The sequence below is a fragment of the Stenella coeruleoalba genome, assembly GCF_951394435.1.
Source record: "Stenella coeruleoalba genome assembly, chromosome: 15".
Taxonomy (NCBI): domain Eukaryota; kingdom Metazoa; phylum Chordata; class Mammalia; order Artiodactyla; family Delphinidae; genus Stenella; species Stenella coeruleoalba.
The window spans coordinates 2,689,370-2,713,795 of NC_137161.1; the positions used below are offsets into that span (position 1 = coordinate 2,689,370).

Here is a 24,426-nt window from a genome sequence, read left to right on the forward strand (position 1 = left end):
CCTTTTAACCGATAGAGAGCACACACTGTCGGTCTCTCCCCAATTTATCGTCTCTTCTCCTAATGGCCACTTAGATTATTTCTGTTACCAAAGTAATGTTGCGGTTGACATGCTTCAGTTTATTTTTTGTTTGCGTCTCTGCGGAAGTTTCTCTTTCTCCATGAAAGCAAATATGGGAGATAAATTTTAGGTCAGATGAAGAAATGTTCTCTTTGTCACTAGAAACTTCCCAGTTGTTTTCCAAAACTTCAGCCGCAATGCTCAGTCCCGCCAGCAACTGAGTTTCCTCCATAGCCCTGATCATCACATGACATTCCATCTCTGACAATTGGCCATAAAAGTTGTGCGTCTCAAGATACATTGTTTTAGTAGTGCATCTGCGCAGTTCTCTGATCCTTATTAGCTGTTCCTAGCGTTTGTTGTTTACTGTTGGGTCTTATTTCCTTTGTCTTGCTGATTTACTAGAGTTTCCCCTGTAGTCTCCATATTAATACTTTGTCAGTTACTTATATTGTAAATTTCAACACCAGGTATTTATTCATCGAAGGATACAAATAACTTATAGGTGAGGCCTGAAGCTCAAGTGCCTTTTATGGCATCTTCTGAGTGTGTAACACAGAACACACACTGTGCATCTCTCACCCAGTGAGCAGAGGGGATGAATGACAGAATAATTGGAGAAGCACAGTGGATTTATGGCGAAAGCAGGGTTTGGAGGTGAAATGGGCCTTTTCAAAACAAATCAATTCTAGCTTGGCCACTGCCCTGTCATGCGGTCCAGGGCAGGGTTCTGACCTATTACCTGGGTTTTCACATCTGCCTCACAGGGTGTGGGCTGGGGAACTTGCAAGTAAAGGACCAGTATGTCAGCAACACAGGACGGGAGCATGTACACAGCAGGAGGAAGAGAACTGATACTTAAAATAAGCCCTGGAACCTGAAAGAATTTAGATAGATGATAGATAGATAGATAGATGATAGATAGGTAGATGATAGATAGATAGATAGATAGAAGATAGATAGATGATAGATAGATAGATAGAAGATAGACACAGATAGAAGATAGATGATAGATAAATAGATAGAAGATAGACAGATAGATAGATGATAGATAGATAGATTCATAGATTCATAGATAGATGATAGATACATAGATACATAGATACATAGATAGATGATAGATAGATACATAGATAAATAGATGATAGATAGGTAGATGATAGATAGATAGATAGATAGATAGAAGATAGACAGATAGATAGATAGAAGATAGATAGATGATAGATAGATAGATAGAAGATAGATGATAGATGATAGATAGATAGATAGATGACAGATAGATACATAGATAGAAGATAGATAGATACATAGATAGAAGACAGATAGATAGATAGGTAGAAGATAGATAGATGATAGATAGAAGATAGATGATAGATAGATGATAGATAGAAGAGAGATAGAAGATAGATAGATGATAGATGATAGATACATAGATGATAGATACATAGATAGATAGATAGATAAATAGAAGATAGAAGATAGATAGCTGGATAGATAGATAGAAGATAGATAGATAGATGGTAGATAGATTCATAGATTCATAGATAGATGATAGATACATAGATAGATAGATAGATGATAGATACATAGATAGAAGATAGATACATAGATAGAAGATAGGTAGATAGAAGATAGATAGATGATAGATAGATTCATAGATAGATGATAGATACATAGATAGATAGATGATAGACTCATAGATAGATCGATGATAGATAGAAGATAGATAGATAGATAGAAGATAGATAGATAGATGATAGATAGATGATAGATAGATGATAGATGATAGCTAGATTGATAGATACATAGATAGATAGATGATAGATAGGTAGAAGATAGATAGATAGATGATAGAAAGATAATAGATAGAAGATAGATAGATAGATGATAGATAGATAGATAGATGGTAGATAGATGATAGAATAGGAGAGAGAGAGAGAGAGATGATGGAGCAAATGAGCTCCTTCATAATTACTCATTTTTTTGTCTTTCCCCGATACAAATGGAAGTGAACTTAGCCACTAAACAAAAATCAACATTTAATGGCATTTTATTCAGATAAAGATGGTGTATGACTTATGATTCCATTTTGCCTATATTCCAAATATACACAATGAGTAAAGTGAGCCATAGCTACATCTATGGACATGTATCTATATGTGTATTAGCCCTTCTTCCGTGCACACTAAATGAATGCATGCAAAAATGATAATAGCACTTATTTTTGTGTTGGGGTTATAATTCAGTTTTATTTTTTCCTTTTGCTTAACGTTTTTCTACTTTCTCTAGAATTGATATGCAATTATGGGCATAATAATAGAATATATTTAAATAACATTTATGGAGATAAAGCAACTGAGAAAGTGCTTGCAATATGCTAATGAAAGAAGCCTGTTGCAAACTTGTGTCTCTGTTCTGATCACAACTGTTGTTAAACCGAAATGAACAGAAAATAGGCAGGAAGGGAAAATGCCCAATGCCTGTGACCCTTCTAGCTGCCTGCTGCTGGTGACAAGTTTCTGTTTTCATTGTTTTTCTGCCTCTTTGTTCTTCTGAAATGTGTTTATTAACCATTTATTACTTTACTTTGTTTAAAATGCTGTAAGAGCCTGGAAAACTTTCAAGAGTATGTAAAGTATCTCTTAAGGGAATTCTTTAACCAGAAAATTCCACATCCTATCCCTCAAACCCCAGGTTAGTCAGGGGTATAAAAGGAGTTTTGTGGACCTGTGCACAGTTGGAGACCACGTGAGAGCTCCCTGCACCGAGCCCCATGGACGCTCCTCACGTGTGTGCCAGGGCGCATTGCACACGCACATCACAGGCAAACACGTGCACACACATCAGTGCTCCCTCTAGTTCAAGCCACATAGGCACCAAGTTGCCAACTGGAGAATGACGTGGCAGGTGCCCCGTCAGCACTGTGATCGGGCAGGATGGCTGCCGTGGCGACGGACCCTCTCTGCCTTCTTTCCTGTTGGTCCCCCGTGGCTTCACCTGCCGCCCCTCCTCAGGCTGGAGCCTGTGCTCCATACCTCCACCCAGGCAAGGGGACTGGGGTCCGGGGGTGCGGGGAACACCGGCCACTAGCCTGGCCACTCCAGGGCACCTGCTGTGGGCACAGTCACTGCAGGGCACGTGCTGGCCTGGTGGGAGGCCCTGTGGGGGAAATGCCCCGGCTTGGGCTTTATCGTAAAAGCCACTTTTGAAGGAGCAACTGAAAGGAACATTTCCTTTCTGCCCAGCTTTTCCAAGTCCTCCCACATGTAGCCAACAGTGTCCCTTGATAGGCAGACATCAAAGATTCCAACTTCTCCAGAAGATCCCTACCCCCAGATATGTGATCTCCAAGTCTGGACCCTCCCTTAATTTTTTTGGAAAAGTGGCTCTCATAACGAGCCAGTTTCATCCCTTCATTTTTTTTTAACATCTTTATTGGAGTATAATTGCTTTACAATGTTGTGTTAGTTGCTGCTGTATAACAAAGTGAATCAGCTATACGTATACATATATCCCCATATCCCCTCCCTCTTGCGTCTCCCTCCCACCCTCCCTATCCCACCCCTCTAGGTGGTCACAAAGCACTGAGCTGATCTCCCTGTGCTATGCGGCTGTTTCCCACTGGCTGACCTAAATAGACATTTCTCCAAAGCAGATATACAGATTGCCAAAAAGCACATGAAAGGATGCTCAACATCACTAATCATTAGAGAAATGCAAATCAAAACTACAGTGAGGTATCACATCCCTTCATGTTTTATCAGGATTTTAAAAAATTGAGCTGTAATTGACATATGACGTTGTGTAAGTTTAAGGTGGACCATGTATTGATCTGATGCATTTATATGTCGCAAGATAATTACCACCGCGATGGCATTAGCTGACACCTCTATCATGTCACATAATTATCATTTCTTTTTGTGGTGAGAACAATTAAGATGTAATCTCTTAGCAAGTTTGCAGTTTATAATGTAGCCTTTTGGCTATAACGACTATGCTCTCCAGGACTTATCTTCTCACTCTGAGTTTGGACCCGTAAAACAACATTTCCCTAATTCCCCCGCCCCCAGCCCTGGTAACTACCACTCGACTCTGTTTCTGCGAGTTCAGCTCTTACAGTTTCCACATATAAGTGAGATCATACAGTATTTGTCTTTCTCTGTCTGACTTATTTCACTTAGCATCATGCCCTCAAGGTCCACTCATGTCGCAGATGGCAGAATCTCCTTCTCTCTCATGGCTGAATGATACTCCATTGTGTGTATATATATATATATATATAATATTATATACTATGAATTCATATTCATATTATGAGAGGGAGTGCAGCACAATATTTGAACCAGGCATTGGAGCTAGATAGCCTAGGTTTTAGTACCTGCTCTGTCACTCACCTGCTGTGTAAACTTGGAAAGGTGTGCCTCTGTTTTCTCATCTCCAATATGGGAGCAAAAATAGGCCACTGTGAGGACTGAATGAGTTATTACTTTAAAGTGCTTAGAACAGTGCCCAGCACATAGCGAGGGCTTAATAGAATCATCATCGCTAACATCGCCATGACCAACATCATCACCACCGTTATCACCGTCATCATCGTCATCATCATTGTCAACATCATCACCTCATCAGTACCACCGCCACCACCACCATCATCATCGTCATCATCATCATTGTCAACATCATCACCCTCATCAGTACCACCGCCACCACCACCATCATCACCGTCATCATTGTCACCCTCACACTGGTTTAGTGTTTGGGCTTTGAACTTGTCAGATTCAGGTTTAAATCCCAGGTTCATACATACTACTTGTGAGATCTTAGGCAAGTCACCTGGTCTCCCTGACCTCCAGGTTTCCCACTAACGTAGCATATAACACCTCCCCAGTAGAGGATTGTTCTAACGATCTGATTAAATAATAATTAAATGACCCTATGTGCTGATCATGGTACCAGGTACATAGGCAGTGCTTAATAAGTGATATCGATATATTAATATATAAAGTAACGTATAATATAATAATATATACTGATATTATTATATTAATACATACTATATTAATATGTGTGCATACATGTATATGTGGTATATATTACTTATTGAGCTTATATAATTTATATACATATATAAGCTTATGTGTATGTACATGTTCTAATCAGCTGTTCCTATCATGCTTTAAGACTGTAAGCCTTGTCATTTCAAGCCTCTTTTACTATTAATTTTATGGAGACAATTTGAAACTCAAGGGCCCCTTTTCTTTTCTCGCGGGCTCCCCTCCTGCTTGATTAGCCTCCAGGCAGGGCCAGCCGTGTGAGCTCCTGTCCATGGGCGCTGGCTCGGTGGCTCTGGAGGGCTGGCTTCCAGCAGAGGCGATGGGACCATGGTGGCAAGGGCAGGTTTGGGGCGGACGAGGCTTGCGGGGACATCTCTCACCTGCAGCTAGAGCAAGTCTCTCTATACCTCCCTGGCCTTGGTTCCGGGCCCCTGGCGCCATCGCGAGCACTCTGTCATTTTATCCTGGGATACTGACGTGTCTCCTCATTTTTGTCCTGCTAAGAATTCTGAGGGTATTCTTGAAAGCACAAAATATCACACCTTTTTTGAGTACTGGTTATTCTTTTCTTTTGCTGTGTCACCTATGAAAGTCACTTAAGCAGTTTGGACCGTAGTTTCCTCTGGAGAGCTGCGCATATAGGGTTGATTGGCTGGGATGGCTGTGGATACCCACACACCAATGCATAAATGTTTACGTAGCATCTACTGTGTGCTGAGTACTGTGCAGTCGCTGAAGACGTGCAGGTGGGGGAAAAGGTTCCCGTCCTAAGGAAGCTCATTTTAATGGGAAACATCACATGAATAGAAACATATATCTGGTCAGTATAGAGGCCCCTCCAGGCACCATCGTATCGCCAGAGCACAGAGGAGGAGTCATCCCAGATTGTTGACAGGAGTGTGTGGATGACAGGTGAAAAAGAACAAGGGTGGAGATGAAAACCAGCATGATATATGTGGAGAACTATAAATAGATCAGTTGCTGGACCATAAATTGTGACTCAGTAGCTGATTCATTCAACAAGTGTCTACATGAACACCTGTTATGTGAGGGGACCCAAGGGAGAGTGAGAAGTCACACAGAGAAGGAGGCAGAGGCTTGGGCCCAGAGGGCCTTCTACGCTTCCTTGGGTCACTGCCTCCACCCTGTAATTCACAGGTAGTTCTCCATTATGCATGGACGTGAGAATTACCTGGGGCCGGGTGAAATACTTCAGATTTCCAGAATCTTCCCTGGAGATTCTGATTCATTCTTTCTATGTCGAGACCGAAGGAGCTAAACCATTCATGAGCGCCCCGGAGGATTTCCATTTCCTGGAAAGCTTGGAAGCATTTTCAGGTGGCAGTGATGGGGCTGAGACATTTTTAGCTACTGGGAGGCATGGTCTCGGGGGCAGTAGAGGGAGCAACGAGGCAAGGAAGAGGCTGATAAGGTGGGAGGGATGCCGAAAGGGGGGCTGGTCTGAGAAAGGGGCAGCAGCTAACTCCACTGGCTTTGGCTTCTAGGACTGGGGGAAGCATCATGGGGCCAGCTGCCGACCTAGAGAATTCAGGACGAGAGACAGGCGCTCCAGGACCCTAGGGAACACACGTGTGCACACTGTGATTTTCAGTTGAGTTTGGGGATCTGCCCAGATCAAAGATGACCCCCACCCTGTTCTATAGACCATCCTCTAATTATTTAATAACATAAAATGTCAGGGCAGCAAGAATTAAAAGATCCAGTAAGACTTCCTATTCCTACGGAATCCCTTCTAAGTGGACATCTGATAATATTTAGATTCCACCCCCAGTGCCTCAGCCCTCCGTGTAAATGTGGGAAGTTCCGTTCTGGGAGTGGTCCTGAGCCCAAGAAGGTGTTGCTCATCCAGGTCAGGGGTTATCACCAGAGCGGGTGAGGCCCTCGTTCTCCAGACGAATGAATTCCCAGCCCTTCGTCTCTCCCACATTGTCCAAGGGCGATGCGGGAGACAAAATGAACTCACAGCTTCACCAGTGTTCTCAGCCCTGACCAACGCCCCCCTGCCCTGCCCCGTCACCCGAGAAACTGTTAAGCACACAGATACGCAGACCCTGCCTGGAGAGAGCCTCTGGCACGGATGCTGAGAGGTGCCAGATGCTTTCAATGGGCAACTGGCTTGGGAGCCACGACAGTAGACCTCATCCTGCCAGTCTCTCCCCTTCGGCAAATCCTGTTTGCCCCAGACAAAGAGACAGTCCTCGCTTTAAATAAACATGACCTCTAGGCTGAAATGGAAAGATTCCCCAACAAAAGCAAGGGACCTCTATATGTTATGCTCTTCCTTCCATGCAAGGATGGCTTCATTCCAAAGGGGGCAGTGACCTTTGGCATACTTTGCTTGGAAACAAAAGAGACCGACATGCATTTTTGCATATTTCTTACCATTAGTAGAAAAAATATATCATTTTGTGGTAGGCACCCTTAGGACCTGGGGGATTTTTTTGAGTCTCTCCCATAATCCTTTTTCTTGGGGACATCCAACTGGAGAAATCCTGCAGGCTGGTGGAAATATGCCTTGTGAGGCAGCATTATCATTAATATTTAATTCTTAGTTTCTGTAACTGAAATGAAATTGGTTCATCCTTTGCACTTCGTGTGTTTGTATTTATGTTTGATATAGAGGAGGATTTTCTAATGCTCACGCTGTTTAATAATGGTGGGGGCTGTCTTGAGAGGGGCTGAGGACTTGTCTTACCGTGAAGAAGGGCATATGCTCCGGCATGCATGTATACACCCATCTGCTCGGTATGTCCTTCCTGGGCACCTACCTGAGCAGGTAAGACGTGGTCCAGGTCCTCACAGGAGCTTGGCAGTAACACCCAGTCCGTGTTAGGGCAACCGCTGTCCAAGAAGCAGGATTATTACATGGTTATTACAGTGATACAGAACTTTCCTTGCCTTTTATTCTGACTGGCATCCATCCACTGAAATCAGTGGCATACTCCTCTGTGCTGGAGCCCCCGCTTCAAATCCACGCAGCTCTGGGACGCCACAGCCCGGGCGTGGGGTGTGCTCTTCATCACGGGACGTGTAGGGGCTCCTGAAGATGTAGGTCCCTACCTTCTCTCCTCCCCTCCAGCCCCCAGCAGGGCTGGGCTCAGCCCTGTTCCCAGCTGTATGCACCTGGAACAGGTGTGTCCCCAGTGAGGTCATCCTGAGCTGGTTAGAGCAGGGAGCTGGTGAGTCCCGATTTCTGGGTTAAGCCACACTGTCTCAAGGTTATGGGCTACGTGTTCTTTAAACCTAAAAATCTTTGAAGATACATGTGGGGAATATTAACCAAGGATGCGGAGGGATCAACCCAAATTATCCCCTGTGGTCGAAGACACCAGCTGGGTCACTGATGATCTGGTATTGAGATGGTATTTATATTACTCCTCCCTAGGCAGTGCTTTCTCCGGTAATCTGCTCATTCCCTGAGATGCACCACGTGACACTCATAGGGGATAAACCCCAACTGTCTTGGCTGTTTCTATGTCAGTCTATAGAGCTCAGGTGAGCCCAGGGGGACATTCTGAGGTAGTGACATCTCCCTCCAAGGCTCTGAAGAAAGCCCTTCCCGTTCTGTCCCTTTACGACGTATCAACGTTAGAAAAACTTCACAGTGGTGTCTGCAAGTCATTTTTCCAGTCCTGGAATAACTGTCTCTTTTTCTCCGTCTCCAAAATCTCCATTTACTATTTCCGCTCCTTTTGCTAATGCTTTGATTCTCAGTTTATAAAACAGAGAATCTGAATGGAGTAAGGAGTGGTGGTGAGATGGAGAACTTGGCCACATCTTTTCAGTTCTGGTCACAAAGTCACCACAATCGTGGCAAACTCGCCACATGCGTGTGCTTAAGTGAACTCTCCAGTTGCCTTCACACAATCAGGTTTAGAATCAACACATACACACTAATACACATAATATAGATAAACAACAAGGACCAACTGTAGAGCACAGGGAACAATACTCAATATTTTGTAATAACCTATAAGGGAAAAGAATCTGAAAAAGAATAGATATTTATATATGTATAACTGAATCACTTTGCTGTACACCTGAAACTAACACAACATGGTAAATCAACTGTACTTCAATTAAAAAAAAAAAAAAAGAATAATTCCCTTCAACACTTGAGCTCGGAAAATGTTCACCATCACTGAAATAATAAAACATTTAACTCATAAATTTGTATTGCGAATATTTGGATCTAAGCTAATCACGTGGTCCTTTGGAGACTTCCCTGAGGGACTCCTTTATTTCAGGGGAGACGATGCCTTTGGTTACAGCTGTTGGCCAGTCTCTACCTCCTAGCCAGTTGTTCTCAAATGGATGGGTTGCCATGTTGGCAACTCACGCTTGAGGCAAAAAGAGCTTGTAAACATTTATCTTGATGGGTACGGGGCCCGTCGCCACTGTGTGAGCTGCCAGAAAGACCATCCTCTGCTTCCCCGTGTCCACAAAGGCAGCTCCAGAGACTGGAAGCCTCTCCAGCCGGGCAGAAGGCCAAGCGGGGTGAGCTTGCGAGCTTTTTATCTCAGCTCTGAACTTGTGCTCTGAGGTTCAGACTTAACTCAGATTCTCACATGTCGGGGAATCAATCATTTGAAAAGAGCATTTGTCAGCATCAGTGTAACTCCTAGAAAAGGAGATTCAGCACCTCAACTGCTTGGCAACCAGCCCCTCTGAGGTGAAGGCTCACACCTATTTCATGGGGAGACTCGGTCTAAAAGAAGAATCGCTTTGATTTTTATCTCTAATCTATTGTGTCAGTTTCCCGGGGGGAATTCTTCACTTCTCTCCAGCCCTTGAATTTTCAAATACCTCAGACCAAGGGCTTGTGAAAATATGCCAGTCTATGTGTGTCACAGGTATGATTTTTACTCACAGTCAAAAAAAAAAAAAAAACTTTATAAAATGTGGGTGTGCAAAAAGGTAGCATTATTACATTTTCCGTAACTCAATTTGAGTCTTACCTTAAGCCCACATTTTCCTCTAATAACAGAAAATTAATGGATCCACTTGTAAGGGGTTCTATTCAGTAATGTAATGTCTCAGTTAATTCAGGTTTAAAATGTAGTCACATTCCAGGTTATAAACTTTCCCCTTAGGCTTTTCTCTCTTCTTCACTTCTAGGGTTAATTTATGTCCCTGGGGACTAGGGAACGTCCCCCAGTGGATCCCAGGTGGCTTTCTGTGTCTTGTTCTGTGTCTGCCCTATGCCACTTTCTGTTCTAAATGTGACTCACCCCATCATGATGCTCGCTGGCCTCTGGCCTCTGTCCCCCTGTCCCATTGCATGAGGCTCTCCGGCCAGTTGCTGTCCACCCTCCGTGTGCAAAGCTTCCAGCTCTTTTGGCTCAAGCGGCTTCCCCCGACAATCTGTGACCTCCTTTTGGGCGGTGGAAAGGTTTGGCTCTTTTCTTGAGCTCTAAGGGGAACAAGGGCTGTATTAGTTAATTTGCTACAGTAACAAATAGTCCTGAAACAATAACCGCAAATACTATCAAGTTACAGATGGCGGTGGGCTGTGATTCGGCCGCCGCTCTGGTCTACGTTTTTTTCTCATCCTGAGACCAGGTTGAAGACGTCGTTCCTGATGGTGATATGCTGTCCGTGTGCTACATTCCAGGCGCTGTCCTGGGCGGTAGAGGGGACAGAAGGGTGATCTGGGCAGTGTGCTGACATCAAGATTTTTAACTGAAGTAAATATGATACTGTCGTATCAGCCCACTCATGTGCGTACACTCACACGCTGTAACACAGTGGAATCCTTCAGGAGCTTTTCAGTGGTTCATAGGCACCACACAGTACGGGCTTCCCCAGTGGAGGTGCCTCTGGGGAATGGAAATTTGTAGAGCGTCTGAGAACACTGACAAGGCTCTGCGCAGCGTGGGTGTGTAGTGAAGGCGACTGGCTCTGTTCCATCACTTTCTCCAGAAATGTCAGACCACCTGGGACCAGGATGGTGGGGCTTACCTGGGCCTAAGGAAGGGAACATGAGGGTGGGGAAGATGAGGGTGTCTTGGAATTGGTGGGGGGTAGCTGCTCACGGGCCCTGGCTGAAAGGGTGACATGTGGGCTGGAGTAGCACTGAATTAGGGCTGCGTGTCTGCCTTGGAGCCGGAGCCTGAAGGGCGAGCCTGGACCACGGGCGGGCACAGGACAGGGTGGCGGGGGGCCGTGTTTCACAGGCTGAGGCAGACAGCGCAGACGGAGAGCCCTGGCCTGGGAAGAAGCCCTAGGAAGAAGGAGGATCAGCGAGGAGGTTCTTGCTCCGGGCTCACGCTCGCCAGTTTGCTGAACGTCATTGTTGAAATATTTAAACTCACTTTTTAAATGCATTGCTGGGGTCTGGAGACGCGTTTTCAGAAAAGTGAAAAATGATGAAAGTGGAGAACACTGTCAGTTTTACAAAAGTAATTGGGAAGATGAGGAGCTGTCACAACTCATGCACAGACCCTGCTTCTGAAACGTTAGCTACTACGGGGCTTCCCCAGTGGCGCAGCGGTTGAGAGTCCGCCTGCCGGGGCAGGGGACACGGGTTCGTGCCCCGGTCCGGGAAGATCCCACATGCCGCGGAGCGGCTGGGCCCGTGAGCCATGGCCGCTGAGCCTGCGCATCTGGAGCCTGTGCTCCGCAACGGGAGAGGCCGCAAGAGTGAGACGCCCGCGTACCGCAAAAAAAAAAAAAAAAAAAACTGTTAGCTAGGAAACGGAGAAATGGATCTTTCAGCTTCCAGCCAGGCTGGCTGGTGTCACATAACTCAGAGAACCCTCTAGAGATGTCGCAGAGAGTGCATTCCAAACCACTTCACTCACTGGTGTCTGCAGGGCCCGCACCCAGCCCCAGCCCCTCATGTCTGACTGTTGTTAAATTCAACAAGGACCATCTGGACACTAATTGCCTATCAGCATTCCTTTTGCTAAAGCGTTATGTTAAATGACTATTTTAATGAAATTATGTGTACGGTTGGTTGGGGTTTGTATTGAATCAGCTATATGTTAAGCAATATTTCATTGTGAGACTTGTAGGCACCCATGGCCTGCTAACATTTTTGGGTGATTATTCTGGAGAAAGCATGATCTTTCTCCTTCTTCTTCAGGGTCTTGGAATTAAACAGCCAAATGTGTAACACAATATTGTAAATCAACTCTACTTCAATAAAAGTTCCCCAAAAAGCCAAATTTCTATGGGATCCTCAAAGGCTGGGTGATATTGGCAAACCCCGTTTTCATCATTTAAATGTGAATTTTCTAACAACAGCCAGGATGGTCTTTATCTAGTCCTTATGAAACGATAACATCGCATCATGATAAAGAAAAGAGAAAGTTTTAAAAAGAACTAGGGCCAGAAACTATTTTATTACTCTTTGCCTCAGTCTCCAACGATCTAAACAATCATTCTAACTGAAACCTTAAAGAATACGCTTAAAAATAAAAGCAACAAAACACCCAAAACAATTATGGAAAATGAGCACGAAAGAAACTCCTTAAGTCACAGTAAGTGTCACAAAAATATGCCAAAAGAGATGCTTAGAGAGACTAGGAGTGAAAATTTTGGCAAGTGACTCGAGAACTGAGACTCTGTTGTGTGAATTTATTTCCACGGCAACGAGCACAGATTCTTCCCCTAGAGGTTATTCGGTAAGAGTTCGTTGACTGAATAAGCGGCTGGCTGGCTGGATGAAGTGTGTGGAGGCTTACCAAACACCTTCCCCAAACAATGCAGAGCCCAGGCCCAGAAGGTCAGGTTGTTAAAGGGCAAAGAGCTGGGAAGAGTGTGTCTAGGTACCAGTATCCGCCATCTACTCCTCAGACAAAAGACTGCATTTGGGGAGCAGATGCTGGTAGATTTGCAAGGATGAAGTTGTGGTTTAATTATTGCCTGGGTTCCCCCCATGCAAATACCTTCCTCCCCCCTCTTCTTCTACTGTCCTCTGCCTCCCTCCTTTCAACCCCTTGGACCAATTCTACGTTCTCTCCCTGTTAGTTCCTGCTAAATGTCAGGTTATCTTTTAGGAGAACCGGAATGGCTTCTAGCAGCCTGGCTGGATTCTCCAAGATGGCCTCATATGTTTAGGAGTCCATCAGATTTGTTTAAGAATCTAGGATCTGGTCTGACCTCAGCCAGTGCACACACAACACAGAGATTATTAATGCAATATCTCAGGCCCATCTCCTAAAAGAAGTGTTGGGAAAGTCCTTAGCCCCCCCCTCCGAGTTTACCGCACTCCATGATAAGCAAGAGAGGAGTCTTAATCAGGTAAAGTAAACCGTAGATTCAAGTCTACAAATGCAGACCTCACATGGAACTCACAGCTTGTGACATCCTTTAACATTTAAGGCCTTTGCTACGTAGACACATCAGCACCAGGCTAACAGGAAGCTGAGGGTCCCCTTCTGGGCCAGTGTCTCCCCACCTGTTGGCCCAAAGGTTACAATTCAGAACACAAGACCTTTCCTGAATGTCCAGAACCAGAGGATCAACTAAATCCAAGATTGTATAAATTTTAATAACAAATACGCAGAAGTGTAAAGAATGTAATCTCTAACTGCCTCAATCACACACACACACACGCACACACACAAAACTACAAAATTGTCTGTGGAAGCAGGATGACGGCCCCCAAAGTCCACACCCTAATCCCCAGAGCCTGTGAGTATGTTACCTTACACGGCAACAGGGACTTTGCAGATGACCTTGAGAGTTAAGTTAATGACCTTGAGAAAGGAAATGATCCCCGACGATCTGGATGCCTCCAATGCCGTCACAAGGGTCCTTAGAAACAGAAGAGGTCAAACAGATGTGACGTGAGAAGGACTCAACCCACCTTCGCTGGTTTTGAAGATGGATAAAGGGGCCCAGGGCCAAGGAAAGAGAGGGACCTCTAGAAGCTGGGAAAGCAAGAAACAGATTCTGCCCTGGGGCCTCCGGAAGAGAACAGCCCTGCCATCAACTTGCTTTTATCCCCGCGAGACCCATTTCAGACTTCAGACCTCCAGAGCCGTAAGACCGTGAACTTGTGTTGTTTAAGCCACTATGTTTGTGCTAATTTGTTACAGCAGCCATAGGAAAATAGCACACACCCCAGCAAAGAAGGTAGTCAGGTGGGAGTGGGCCCGCACACGGGGCTGCAGAAGACGATACTTCAGTGGCCGTATCCACTGCGGGCGCATCAGTGACCTCGGAGTGCCAGGCTCTGTCACCCTCCCTGAGAGGTTTAACTGATCTTATTAACCAATGGGGCATAAACTGTGGCCCTTCTATGGGACATCTGCAATTTTATGGGGAAGATTTTAATACCAGAAAGTCTTTAAGGCTCAGAAGAATAAAACTGTCATAATGGGGCGGCCGGCACATAGGCTAAAATTTCTGAAAAGGAGTGTCTGGGACCTCAAATGACATGGGGCCCCCCTGCTCCCTGCTGCTGGCACAGAGCTCCTTGGCTGAAGAACCACTGGTCCAGGGCACAGCATTACGCTGGTCATATTTTTCAGACCAAACATTAGAACACCTGGTTGGACAACGGCAGGGAACATTCTAGGTCAGAGCTGCCCTGACCACTCTGCAACTCACAGCCACTCTGCATAAATTCGAGGTTGACGATATTTATCTGAAGTGCTCCCCAGCGCGTGTGCCCTGCTTGCTTCCAGAGGCACTGTGGTGCTGTGTGACCCTGGGCTTTGACGTCCCATGCATTCTCTGGCTATGACCTTGGCCAAGGTCCCAGACCTCTCTAAGCCTCAGTTTCCTTATCTAGACGATGCAGATGGTAACACTCCTGGCATGTAGACACGTGTGCAGATTAGATAAAGTAATAGATACCAAGGACCAGCACAATCCTCGACACGTGGGGAGCACGGCTCTCATGGACATTCATCTTATTGGCTTTCTAGAGAGTTCTCTTCCACGGAGTGTCCGGTGACTTTACGATGCTCATCTCCAGCCTGGCTGCTGTCTTGTGAAACTGCTCCTGACAAGCTCACCTGTCCTTTACGAGTCCTGCTTTCTGTTAAGGTGGTTACAAACTCAGAGGTATCTTGCCTGGAACTGCACTTGGGTTTGATCAGGTGCAGGTGGGTGGTGAGGACGGGCAAGGCGAAGAGCGAATTTTAAGATGCTCTGACATACCCCAGGGACACCTTTTAGGCAGGTGGAGCCACCTGGAGGCTTGTCCTCTCCATCAGGCGGACTCAACCACCGCGCCACCAGGGAAGCCCCTCATCCCACTTTTGTCTCTAGAACCTATTCTTCCTAAGGAAACACATCTGGGCTTCCGCCCAAGGGCTATTCTGAAAACACAAGAGCCCAGCTGATGGAGGGGGGTGGGAAACAAAGTGACTGTCTGTGAAAATCCTTCTGAGTTTCCCCGAGGTTTCTATAGTGACCCCTCTAGATAAAATGAGCCCCTGACCGTGGCTGGAGTGGACAAAACAAAGCGTGGATTGGCAGCCAGGAAGGCAGGTTAACCACAAGGGTCTTTGTGTTTTTATGCAGAGATCTCATGAGGAAACAATGGAATATTTAAAAAAACAAGGCTCTAGTAGCAGCAGCCTGCCACCTGTGTTTGTCATGAGCCCCTGCAGCCTCCCTGGAGCCGGTTGGCAGAATTTCAGGTGTGTGGCAAGTACAGGAAAACCTGGCATCGCCACTAGCTCCCCTGCGAGGCGGTGGGCTCTGGGTTTCTTCTGCTTGTGCCGGTGAAAGTGACGTGGAAGTTGGTCTCGAGGACTGTAGGGTCCCGAGTCGTTTCCACTGACCCTTTCGTTCAGCAGAATCTCTGAAATGAAGAGCTCAGCAGCATGGACAGCTGTCCACATCTTCTCTCCAAACTGGGGCACTTGCTGCTCCCAGGAGGCACCTCGGTCAACAGCGGAGGCGTGTGTGTCCAAGCCGTCGGCAGTGGAGAGCGTTACAGTTATTAGGACATAGGTTGAGGCCTGTGCTTCACCCTCAGAGGCGCTGTCTTCACCGAAGGTGTCTTCCCATTTCCAGGCTGAGATGAGCTCACCTGGGTGATGGAGGGATGGGAAGGTGCGGGCACGGTGGGTGTTAGCACTCAGTGTGCAGAAGCTCAGGGTGTGCTGGTCCAGGAGGCCTCAGGCAGCGCTGTGCTCTGTGGTTGTCTTGAACCCAGACAGACCAGATATGGCCAAAGAGCTTCGCCGGCCTTCCTTGAGCCCCAGCCCTTGGCCTCGGTTGCTGCTGGTGCCTGGGAATTCCTCAGGCCATAGGACAACAGTCCTCGCCCATCTCATCACCCAACGCTGGACCCCCTGGCGATGCTCCTGCAAACACGCAGCCTTCCTCCCGTCCTGGCCCCCCTCCCAGCTCCACGGATTTCGGGGCGCATCACTAACCTCCTGGGAAGGACTCACCCGGCCTGGCGCTTGCCGGAGGCTCAGAATACATGAGCTGCGCTGGAATCAAAGTGCGCTTGTCGACACAGGGCTCAGCGCAGTCCGTTCCCGCACATCAGCGCTCTGTCACCTGGTTGTCCATCAGCCTGAAGGGGCAGCCTGGGGCGAGTGACTCAGGACAAATGCGCCGAGCTCCCCTGCGGCACAGAATCCGTCTCAGAGGCCAAGAGGAGAAACTGAATAATTTACCGCCAGTTTTGTCACCTTCTGTTCTCTGTCACCAGAGGAGATGATTCTGGGAGCGTCCCCATCACAGACCCCCCTGTGCAGTGCACACGGGTCCACAGTTGCTGGCACGGAAGTTCTGCAGCCCGGGCGGCCCGTTCTGGTGTTTTCTCGGCCCTGCTGAGTGGGGAGCAAGTCTCAGGCACCTTGAGGTGCAGGCCGGAGCGCGGCTTGCACAGTCTGCCTGAGGTCACGAAAGAGGACCTGACTCCTGCACCCCCCGCAGGGGGAGGGGGATGGATGTTCTCTTACAAATGCGGCGAGTCAGGAAGGGGCGCCTGAAGGGGACGTGTCTCTCACTGCAACCTTCACCTTGGCGTGAGTGGGCGAACCTGGGGCTGGGCCCGGCCAGGCCTCTAAGAGACAGTGACCACCCACTTCTGTCCCTCTGTGCTCTCCCTGAGCTTCTCACTGTGTCTCCACATCCCTTGGGTTCTGGGACCCACCCTGCTTTCTCCTGGAAGCTATGCTACAAACGTCTTACACCAGAACACGATAAACTGTTCTCTCCCCCAAACCCAGAGGGCTCTGGCCACGCCTGGTTTCACGGCTTCACGGCACAGGTCCAGTCTCGGGTGGTGGCTGCCCTGATCGGCTCCTCCAGGCCACCCGGGCCGGCCCCCTCTGTCCTGGCTCTGCCATCCCCACAGGAGCCACTTCCTGTCCCTACAGATCAGATGTGCACTCCCCCTGCACGTCACTGCCATCCCCCTGTGGTTCTTGGGTTCCTTCCCTCTAGGTGAGATCCAGAGCGCGCAAGCTGCATTTGGGCCCTATGCCGGCAGATTTTAACTAACGATTGTGTTCAATCAAACGTATACACCTGTTTCCCTACAGGATTCAGAGTGGACGTCAGTAACCCTGGTTGGCCTGGCTGCTCTCTGACCCGCTCACCTCCCTCGGCCCAGCGCTCTAGCCCTGGTCACACCTCCGGCCTCCCAGACAGGAGACAGTCACTCTTGAATTCTGGCCTTGGGCCCTCATTTTCCTCTCATAAAGGAAACTGATCCATCCCGCGTGAGGCCCTGGCAGGTGCAGGACGCTGGTCTGGATTCCAGTAGTTCTAAGATGAGAGGGATTAAACCCCTTCCCCAGCCCAACACAGCTAGAGACGCAGGAATTGGCCAGGTGCAAAACCTGTGTGTCAGATTTACTGGAAAGGCAGCAGGTGTACACGCCGCTTCAAAGATGGCTTTGTGGATTTAGGTAAATGGCTGGAAGCCTGTTATTTCTTCTCCCAGAATGATCTTCTTCTCATCTGCTGTGTGTATCAGAGTGGGAGTTGTAGTTTTATTCGTGTGATTATCTGACGATGTTTGTATTTCCTGCTTGTCTGTACGATCCTCCAGGGCACGTGACTCTCTGTTTTTATTCCACCTATTTACTTGCTGCCAGAAAGTGTCAGGCACAGCACAGGTGCTAAGCAAATAGATGTTGAAAACAAAATGTCTATTATAAAAGTCTTTATCAGCAGAATTATCTCATTCACCATAAATATCTCTGTCGATATTCACCAGATCCACATTCCTTGGCCAACAGTGGGGTAGTGATAAGAAAGTGTTGTTCTGCAGACAAAGCTGCTTAGAGTTTATTTTTAAAATTCATTTCTCTGAAAGGAAGTTGGGATGGTTGCATTTTTCTTTCGGGTTATGAAGATATTTTCTTTTCCAAAGCAGAGCCTATGAATCGTAATAATGATTTTAAAGTGTTCTTTAATCTCATCTCTTTAAAAATACATATGTTTTCCTGATTATAGTTGCAATCTTATTGTAGAAACTAGGAAAGAAACCACAGGAGAGTTTAAAAAGAAAAAACAAAGATTATCTCTAGGTCTACAACTCAGAGATAAATATTGTTGATAGTTTGGTGTTTTTGAACTCGTGTGTGTGTGTGTGTGTGTGTGTGCGCGCGCGCGTGTGTTTATTTATTAATATACTGCTTTTTAACTTAACATTACATGTAGGACTTTTCCCATATGGTTAAATCTTCTCCATAACATTGCTTCTAACAGAAGTCTAATATCTCATCGTTCATTTAATAATACTCAAATTTGGGGACATTTTCGTTGCTTCCAAGTTTTGGTATTTTATTTGATGTTGAAATAATTATCTGTTTATATAAAGCCTGGTGAGAGCCTTTGATAATGTCCCCTTGATGGTCGCTTGGTAACAGAACAGAGGGTCTTTCTCTTCGTAGCTTCTTCCTTTCCGTCTGTGCTTATGAAGTCTACTCCTAATACACAAACTAAAAAATATTCACCTAGAATTTCTTAGGTGAACCTTTTAATTGAAGTTAACATGCACGTGCAGTTAAAATGCACTAACTTTATACTTACCTTTGATGAATCTATTGTGTGACCCACTCAGCTCACAGTGTGCTACTGTCACCCCAGAAGCCTACCTTGCCCTTACTCTGCAGCAGGGTTTGGCCAACTATGACCCCGGGGCCAAATCTGGCTCGCCACCTAGTTCTGTCCAGCCCAAGAGTGAAGAGTGTTTTCTGTATTACGAAATGTTTGTTTTGGTACCTATATCATCCTTGGTTTTGCCTCTTGGTTCAGACAACCTTGGTTCGCACACACACAATTTATTTTATGGCCATTTACAGACAAAGTCTGTTGGCCCTGCACGATCTATAAATATACTGCACTGTACGAACTTTCCCACTGATGACAGCTCTGTAGATGCTACCAGGTATTTGACTATCATGAACAGTATGGACCTGAACATTCATATATGTCCCTATTGCTGTTGAAACACTGAGTTACGTTGCGTAGGAACCCATGATGACAGGCCATTGTTCAGCTTTTGTAGATACTTCAGTGTTCCAAGGGGTTGTAGCAATTTATACTCTCACCTTATTGCACTGCTAGAAACGTCAGTGCGATGTGACTAATGACGACATTAGCAGATATTCTCATCTTCCTGATTTGGGTGTTTCACCACCAAATATGGTCTTTACGTATATTTTAAAGGCGCCCTTTATCAGACTAAGGAATTTCACCTCTATTCAGAGTTGACTGAAGTTTTCTGTTATGCACGGGTGACACCCTTTTTGGACTGCTTTTGTGGCATCTGTTGAGACGAAAACATACTCCCCGCACTAACTTATTCTTCCAGGAATTGAGTTTTGAATGTTAAATCAACATTTTTATTTGTCAAATAAATCCTGGATTCAGTGAGCTAATGAATTATTTAGAATGCTGCCTTTAGGTTCATGAAATCAACTAATCTTCCTTTGTTGTAACGCCCTTGTCAGGGTTTGTGTCAAGTTTATCTTGGGTCATGATGAATCATCAAGAATTTATATATGACTTGAGCTATTTCTCCTTAAGTATTTGGAAGAATTAATGCTGAAGACATTTGGTTCTGGAGTGTTCTTTTAAGGAGGGTTTCAAATGATAGATGTAGGTACTTAATATATCAAGGACCATTTGGATTTTCTATTTTTTCTTGCATCAATTTTGATGTATTTTTGAAGAATTTTTTGTTGTATATGTTTTCAAATTTGTCATCTAGAAGTTGCTCAAACCATCTTGCCATTGTTATTATGTCTATTGATGCTCTAATGGTGTTCCATCTTTCAATTCTGATTATCCTATTTTATTCTTGAACTGGTAATGATATATCAGTTTTATTAATCTTTACAAATAACCAACTTTTGGCTCTAGTGATTTTCTCTAACTTTTTCTTTCTATTGCATTGGTAGTGACTCCTATTTTCACCTTTTCTATTTCTATTTTATGTTAAATTGACCTTTTTTTCCTAGAGTCTTCAGATAGAAACTTAAATTCTTAATTTTCAGCCTGTCATCTTTTCTAGTACATACATCTAAGGCTATAAATTTTCCTCTCTGTGTGGCTTTAGTTGCATTTCAGATGTGGTGTGCTATATTCTCATTATTATTCAGGTCAGAATATTTTATAATTTCCACTGGGTTATCTTCTTGAACTCATGACTTATTGAAATTATTTAGAAAAATTTTTTCAAATATTTGGTCATTTTCGAGTTATCTCCTTGTTATTGGTTTTTAGCTTAATCTTCATCAACTCTGGGATACCTCACACTCATGCTGCAATCTTCTGGCCCCTTTTCTCCTGGTGGCATCTGTTTTAGGGTGTAGGATAGAGATCACAGGGGCTGGAACTGTCAGCTAATACTCCCTTTGCTGTCTATGTAAGTAATGAATTGTCTAAACCTACAAGAGACTCATTGTTTCTTGACCAGACAAATTAGTCAGTCTTTGGTCTGCATGTGTGTGTACGCACACATGCACATATCATATATATGCCTATAGACATATCACATATATGACTTACGTATGTGCTTGGTACAGCTTAAGAGGGTCTCCAGACCAGGGGGACCCTGTATGTCCACCTTCCCAGAGCTGTGAGATCATCACACACTCTGCCCAGCTCTTTAGCCTCTGAACTGCTTTCTGTTTGTCTTCCAGGTATGTCAGCTCCTGCTTCCAAAAGGAATTGGTAAATGGCTTGAGGGGAAATTGTGTGCAGAGTTCTCTAGCATCCCTTCTCTATTTCCTTATTCTCCAGAATGTTGGCCCCTTGAGTTTCAGTTGCCTCGGGAACATCCAGCCTCAGCCTCTGCTTCCCAGTCCAATGAGGCTGAGGTCCCAGGTCACTGCTTTCTACTTGGCCATGGTTCCCCCAAACCACACCAGCAAATGCTCTAAACAGCAGGGGCCAGTGTGGGGTGCCCGCACCTACGCCTCCTTGGGCTCTTCCCTGCACCTCTGTGTTTTGAGCCTTGGTTGTCCTCATTGCTCTCTGTGACATTCAGGGTTTTCTTTCCCCTCCGCTTCCTTGATCTCTTCCCCTTCCCTCCCTCCCTCCCTCTTTCCCCCTTTCCCCCCTCCTCCCTTCCTTCCCCTCTTCCTTCCCTCCTCTTAAAACTTTCATCCAGCATTTACAGTTGCCCCCAGTGAGAGGATTCATCTGCTCCAAAGCGTTCTGTTTTGGCCCAAACAGATGTTCACTCCTCATAATTTCTAAAGTTCTCTAGTGGTTTTCTGTCTTTACTTTCGGGGCGATACCTTTGGTGAACACGAATATGCGTCACATTCTGTCCCCTGTAATTAGCCTTTTGTTCCAGACCATTCTTTTCTGTACAGGCTTGTAGTTACTTTTATCAAATAAGATCTTTTAAATGTACATCAGGGTTTATAACTATTTATATCTTTACACTATTTTCAGCATCAACGGTTGTAATGGTTGCACTTGTATAACATGTAATTTAATCATATCCATTATTTATCAGGTACCTATGAAGTGCCAGGCATTCTGCTAGGTGCTCCTCATGTAGTGCAATTTCAATCTTCACATCACATTGACATTATCTTTTTTTTAATTAGAGAAATGAGACTGAAAAAGGTTAGAAAGCTCGTTAAGGTCACCTAGCTGGTGTCACAGAAATGGAATCTAAGCTGAGACTGACTTTAGCCTGGAGACTGTCACCATTACAGTTGCTCTTCAATCACTATCGTCAGTAACTGGAATTAGTGGGACGCTTTAGGTCTGAAAAGTGTTTTATTAGTGCAGCTTTAACTTTCTTAGATGGGTAAATGCTGCCATTCACAATCAGGTCCCAGTGGTTCTTTAGAAAAAGTGAGTGGGGTCCATGCAGGTGATGGCTGACTCCAGGGATAAAACTGGAGGTGGGGTGACCTGCACAGAGGACGTTGACTCAGTTCTCATGTTTTGGTGTTCATAGCAATCCCCCAGGGACCTTCTAACAGTGAGCATCCCCGAGGTTCAGCCCTAGAACTCCATTTCCGGAAGTCAGGGTGGAGCCCAGGAATCTGCATTTAAAACCACCACCCCAGGTGATTCTCACTCAGGAGGTCCTGAGGACTGTGCTCTCAGTAACCCTGTTTCTCGTGTCTTTTCAGCAGAGGAATGGGGCTCTGGAACCCAGGCGAGAGCCTCTGAGGACTGGTTAGCACGCAGGGTGTGTGATGGAGGGTGAGTTTGCTATAGGGCTGCTGTATCAGATGCCAGCCTGGGTGGCTTCGACAAGAGGGATTTACTTTCTCACAGCTCTGGAGGCTGGATGTCCAAGATCAAGGTGTGGGGGCAGGTCTGGTTTCTGCTGGGGTCTCCCTCCTTGGCCCTCAGATTACTACTTTCTTGCTGTGTCCTCACATGGCCTTTCCCATCCCTGGGGTCTGTGTCCTAATCTCCTCTTCTTAAAAGGACACCAGTCAGGTTGGATTAGGGCCCACCCTAATGGCCTCATTTTAACTTAATTACCTCTGTGAAGGTCCCAGTTCCAAATACAGTCATGTTCCGAAGTCCTGGGGGTCAGGGCTTCAACATGTAGATTTGGGGGTGGGGACACCATTCAGCCCATGGAGGATCTCAGGCAGAGGCAGCAAATGGCAGGACAGCAACCTGTTATTCAAAATCTCTTACCGCCCCCGAAGCTACACTTGATGCTGTAGTGATAAGAGCAAGGGGACCTCAGAACTGACTGTGCAGCTGCAGGGATGACTCAGTGACCTGGAATAAAAGTGATACGCAACGGTCCAGGTGCAGCAAGCCTGGTACGGTGAGCACCAGCGGGCTTTGGAGCCTTTAACTTTCAGCCCCAGTGATGCAGACTGTAAATTTAGGTGCGGTGGGGAAACTGCTTTTCACTGAAATGATTTTTTGGGTGACCACCACTCTCCTCCTTTCTATAAACACACGGACAGTGCCCCTCCCCTTCCCCCCAATGCCCACAGCCTGCAGCCCACCTCCCAGGTACTCAGGCACTCCTGCGTCCTCCAGCAAAAGTATCCGCTGAACAAGATTCATTTGTGTTTGTTCCCAAATCAATTTATGCAATGGTACATCTTATCGTAATTACGTAATTTGACTAAATACCGTGTGAGCCAATGAAATGAGAGTGCAAAAAGAGGGTTGTTTTTATGAGAACGAAGGGAGATGTTTCAGAAAGTGAGTTGGCAAAGGGAAAGTCCTGTCAAATAAGGCACGGAAGCAGAAGCTGTCAGAGACCGGGGGTGGGGGCGGCATGCGTGGAGAAGGCTTGTTCTCTCGAGCGCTTTCGAGCCATCTTTCTACTCTAAAGAAACTGGACTTGGACATTAACCACGCATTACGGCGGCGGGGAGAGGGTTATGGAAAGAAAACACTTAAGAAATGTAATCGGTGGTACCACACTTAAGGAAGAGACTTTTCAAAAGATTGGCTAGTAAATGTACATTTGCATGTGTCAACTTAAAATAAATATGTTTAGATTGTGTAATTTTTAAGGAGTTCTTGTTTTACCTGACTTTTCCGACCATCTACTTGCAACGGTGCCTTGTAGGGTTAGCTAAGAGGGCAAGTGCCGGGTGGTACTTCCTGGCTGAGCTCTCTGGAGAATTATACCTAATAATGTTCCAGGGGCACTTAGCTGAGCGCCTGGCAGAGAGAAGCACTTAGGAAACAGCGGTGGTGACCACCCACCCGGCTATTTTCCACAGGCTCCTGTGCTGCCAGCAGGTTCCTTTCTGAAAGGGACGCGGCTTCCTTGGAGGGGAGCGCCAGGTGTGGGGTTCCTGCCTCTTTGGTAAATAAGCGCATCACCCAGGGACTGATTTTCTTCCTAATAGTGGGTACAGTGGGCTGGTCCTGTGCACTCTGCTTACAAGAAAAGCGT

General features: G+C 45.9%; 1 long non-coding RNA gene across 5 annotated transcripts in view; it reads right to left on the reverse strand.

Moving 5' to 3' along the window:
* LOC307197918 overlaps positions 1–24,426 on the reverse strand; it is a 590,209-nt gene that overhangs the window by 44,725 nt on the left and 521,058 nt on the right. For all 5 annotated transcript variants that reach the window (XR_013831543.1, XR_013831544.1, XR_013831545.1 and 2 more), the window contains 2 exons: positions 10,367–10,548; positions 7,904–7,976 (listed from right to left, as the gene is read on the reverse strand). This is a non-coding gene — a long non-coding RNA (uncharacterized lncRNA). The remainder of the gene's footprint in view (positions 1–7,903; positions 7,977–10,366; positions 10,549–24,426) is intronic.